We start from the raw sequence: 4,701 nt of genomic DNA on the forward strand, positions 1-4,701 counted from the left end.
CATGTCGTAATTTTGGAACTGATCTGTTAATTAATTGAATAATATTTAACAATTTATTTGTTCAAAAAAAATAAAATTTGTCTGTTTATTTATAAAATGCTCTATTTTTAAGAGTTGCGACCCGATTTTGTGGCCTAAAAAGATTTGGCACATCCATAGTAATTTGGGATACCCTGAATATACTCAAGCAAACTATTGCTAACCAGTTAATACAATTGTTGTTCAAATCAAAAAAATAAAATGAGTTTTTTGATTATGTGAATTGGAATAAAAATTTTGTTAGTTGAATTTTTTCATTTTTGACAACTTACTTTAACAATATTTGAATTGTTTGTCAAATGTAATTCTAATTAAACTTTAAATATTTTTACTAATTTTGTGCAAAAAGAAAAAAAAACCTTTTGACTTTGATATATTTCGTTAAACTGTGTGTTATCATCAAATTAAGTGTTATACTTAAGTATTAAATTTTAAAAATTCGATTTTTTTATTATGATTGAACATGTTTTTGCACACTTTCTGATATTTCAATAAATAAACACATTTAAATTATAAAATTTCTATTTTTTTATTATGCAATTATCCAATAAAACGTGATAAAATGTATATGTTAGATCATAAAAGATACAACATTGGTTTGTATTTACAATTAAAACTTCGTATAAATGTCGAATTTAGACTAAACATGCAAATATAAACAATGACATAATTGTTTAACACGTTGGAGTTTATTGTGTGTTTTTTCCCAGAAATTTTTTTCCATTATAACACAACAACACCATCAAATGCTATTCATTATGGGTGGGAAAATGATTTGTAACTCAAGTTTATCTGGCTGTATAAGTTGATATATTTTCAGTAAATAATATTAACATAAACTGTAATAATTATTGAATACTTATTTTGGTAAAACATGACAAGGTCTATAAGTGGTGTCAACAAGTCTGTTTAATGATTTTGGAAAATAAAACAGAACAACAAAGGTTTAATAAGACGCAGTGAATCAACAACAAATTATTTTAATAATAAAATTGCTTATTTTTATTTTTGTATTTCTCAAAACTTGGTTAGTTATTAGATCATTTTGATAATTTAATAATATAGTTCGTTTTACTATATTTAAAATATTACGAAATAAGTAGTCAATTCCCTAAAAATTAAATAAGTATTTGAATACACTTTTAACATGAAGTGTTTTTTAAGTGTTAATAACTTTTGGCTGTAAATTAAAAAACAATGTTATTGTTTTTTATTACATTTTCATGGACATGAATTCAATCTTCATTTGAAAAATCCACATTCACTATCGATTCAATTTTCTTTGATTACAGACAAACAATTTTAGCGGTATAAATTTTATTTTATGTTTAAATCGAATATTTTGTTTGTATATAGTGTTATTCACTGGGTTTTCGATTCCCACCATTTTCAATAATTATTAAGTCAGTTTATTAATTATTTAGTCAAAAAAATAAATTATTTTGTCACATATTTTAATTAAACACCACCTACAATTATTAGTCCAGCATAATTAATAAATAGAACATGCAAAAAAATATTAATACCATCACAAATAATTTCAATATTATAGTTTTTATATTTCATTCACAAAAATAAATAGACGCACCACAAACTCATATATTCACGTCATTTAGAATTATTAAGGTTTTTTTCTGAATTATTTCACTTTCAACAAAAAAATAAATTATTTCTTTATAAAATGTTATAAAAAAATATTACAATGAAATTAATTTAACACGTTCAAAACCGAAACGTAATACAGTCGATACTCTATCGGATTGGAATGATGGGAAAATGGTTTTTCCCAAGGATTGGAAAATAAAAAGAAAATTTTATTTTTAATTTCTATTTTTTTTGGCATTATTTATTTCTTTTGACAAAAACATAATTTAAAAACGTATAATGAATATTTTAACAGAACAATAATAAGAGACACGTGTAAACATATGAATTTATTTATCATTATTCATATTTTAATTTGTATGTTAAAAACACATAAACAACATAATGGATTTATTATTGTAGTATCTATTACAATACTTAATATCTTAAATCAAAGAAAGATTCTCGATATTAAGCAGATAAAAAACAGATACAGTCTGTCTTTAAACGTTATCTGGTACCTTTTGAAACATAAAGATTGGCATATTTTGTGAAGCCGTCTTTAAAATCCATCTCAATCGTTTTGGTTTTTTCACTTTTTACTTAATGCTTAATGTTTTGACAAAATTAAAGCTATTTTATGTCCACTAGATGACGTTAAAAGACTGACTATATTAGAAATTGCGGATAGATATAATTGTGGTTTAAATGCTTATTTTGTAATATGTAATAATTGTGATTATTTTAATAAAAACTTGTGTTCAACTTATTAGTGAACACTAAGTTGTTAACCAAGTTTTATATTCTTATTATAATTTTAATAAATCTGTTCTTTGCTATTATTATATTTTATTGTTATAATTTTGGTTTTATGATTTTGACAAATTGAATGTATTTATCACCAAAAAATAACATGTTTATATAGATTGCCAAATTCTTGATTTTAATACGATTAAGTTAGATTTTTTTATTCACAAAACCAAAAAAGTAAAAAAGAAAATAAGATTGTATTACGCTATTAAGTACTAATCATACGGGTTTTATATTTATAAAATCGGATTGGAACAAGTTTTGATTGGATATAAAACCAAATCCGATAGAAGTCCAATCCGATAGAGTATCGACTGTAATAATAAGTTTTTATTTTTTTCTTTTACCTAAACCCTTTTTTTGCCTTCATACACAAAACAAATTTTTGAAAATTTTTATTTATTTTTTTTTATCAACTTAAATTTGAATTGTATATTTTATAGTCACACAAATAAATATGAATGAGTTTATTTGTGTTAAACAAGAGCAAAGCATTAGAAAGAAAAATGGGGTCTAATGATGGTTTGATATTTTTGGTCGTTTTTTATTTAAAAAGTATATTGTCATTTGATTATAACGATATTGGTGTTTATATTGTCGTTATATTTATTAATGTGACTATTTGACGTTGTTTGTTATTAAGTGGATTGACGATGTAGCGTTTTTATATAAAATGTTGAAACACGATAATGCGATATGAAATTTCATCCAAAAAGATTATTTTTGATCAATCTTAGTTAATTGAGTTTTCATTTGTTTATTATTTTAAGTAAAATAAAACTGACTATTGGCCGGTTTGGGTTAAAGGGGTTTTGGAATAAAAAATAATAAAAAATGATTTGGACAATTTCTTTTTTACTTATTTTTCTTCTTATAAAAAAGTTTTGGGTTGTGAAAGTGTTAAAGATTATCTTGAGCATACACCTTTCTCCAAACTTCATTTCTACATCTTTGCATTGTAGCATTAATTTCGTGTAATTATTTTGAAATGCTGTTTAACAATGTGAATGAAATGAGTAATGCGATTTTTGCGGTTTTAATGGTTCAAAGGATATATACTTCCCACTTTCATCAACTTTGTCAGCAAAGCAGCGCAATGAATAGGTATTCCAAAAGTCTGTTAAAAATCTTCATGTTTCTGGTCAGGTTTCTTTCTAGACTCTTCAACAAACAGTTGCTTGAGCTTCAAACCAATTTTGGTGTATTGGTGCTTTTAGTGTTCTGGGTGTTCTGGCCCAAATTTCTTCGGTCTTCATCTTGGATTTGGTTGTATTGGAGACGGAATGAATAGTTGAATTGCAAATGATTGGAGCATAGTACCCAGTAGAGGTGTAGGCGTTAACTGTCTATAATCGGTCCGTACACTTGAATCTGTGAGATCAACGTGATCTACTGATGCTCGGTTCATTATACTTTGAAATAGTTTTAATGTTGTTTTTTATTTTTTGTTGAAAGTGAAATAATTCAGAAAAAACCTTAATAATTCTAAATGACGTGAATATATGAGTTTGTGGTGCGTCTATTTATTTTTGTGAATGAAATATAAAAACTATAATATTGAAATTATTTGTGATGGTATTAATATTTTTTTGCATGTTCTATTTATTAATTATGCTGGACTAATAATTGTAGGTGGTGTTTAATTAAAATATGTGACAAAATAATTTATTTTTTTGACTAAATAATTAATAAACTGACTTAATAATTATTGAAAATGGTGGGAATCGAAAACCCAGTGAATAACACTGTACTTTTATATTATTATTCTCTTAGGGTTTAAATACAAAAATTCTGCAAAGTCATTCATCTAGTTAACACAATTTAAGAAGTTGTATGACACCAACACGTCACTGAAATACACATTCACATAAGAAAAGACTACTGATTTTGAAAATGTGGACTGAAGATCATATCACAGAAGTGATCATACCACTTCTGTGAAATGATGAAACCAGTTATTAAAAGGCTGGAAATGGAAAATACATTAAATGTAAATTCGTTATAAAATGTGTTTTCATTTTCAAATACAAAAGAATCTATTTGAAGCGAACACAAGTTCACACAATTTAGTATTTCTGTACATTCAACAACTTGAGTGCCATGTACTTTGGTGTTTCAAAACTATTTTTGAATGTTAAAGTTGTCATTAAATAATTTTCATTTTTACGCTTCCAAATTTGGAAAGTTTTGGTTTAACTTCAATACACTGTTCAATACAATAATATGAATATTACCAGTCTTGATGTCATTACAAAATATGGAATATGA

Source organism: Entamoeba invadens, assembly GCF_000330505.1.
Source record: "Entamoeba invadens IP1 unplaced genomic scaffold scaff_1105074726403, whole genome shotgun sequence".
Taxonomy (NCBI): domain Eukaryota; phylum Evosea; order Mastigamoebida; family Endamoebidae; genus Entamoeba; species Entamoeba invadens.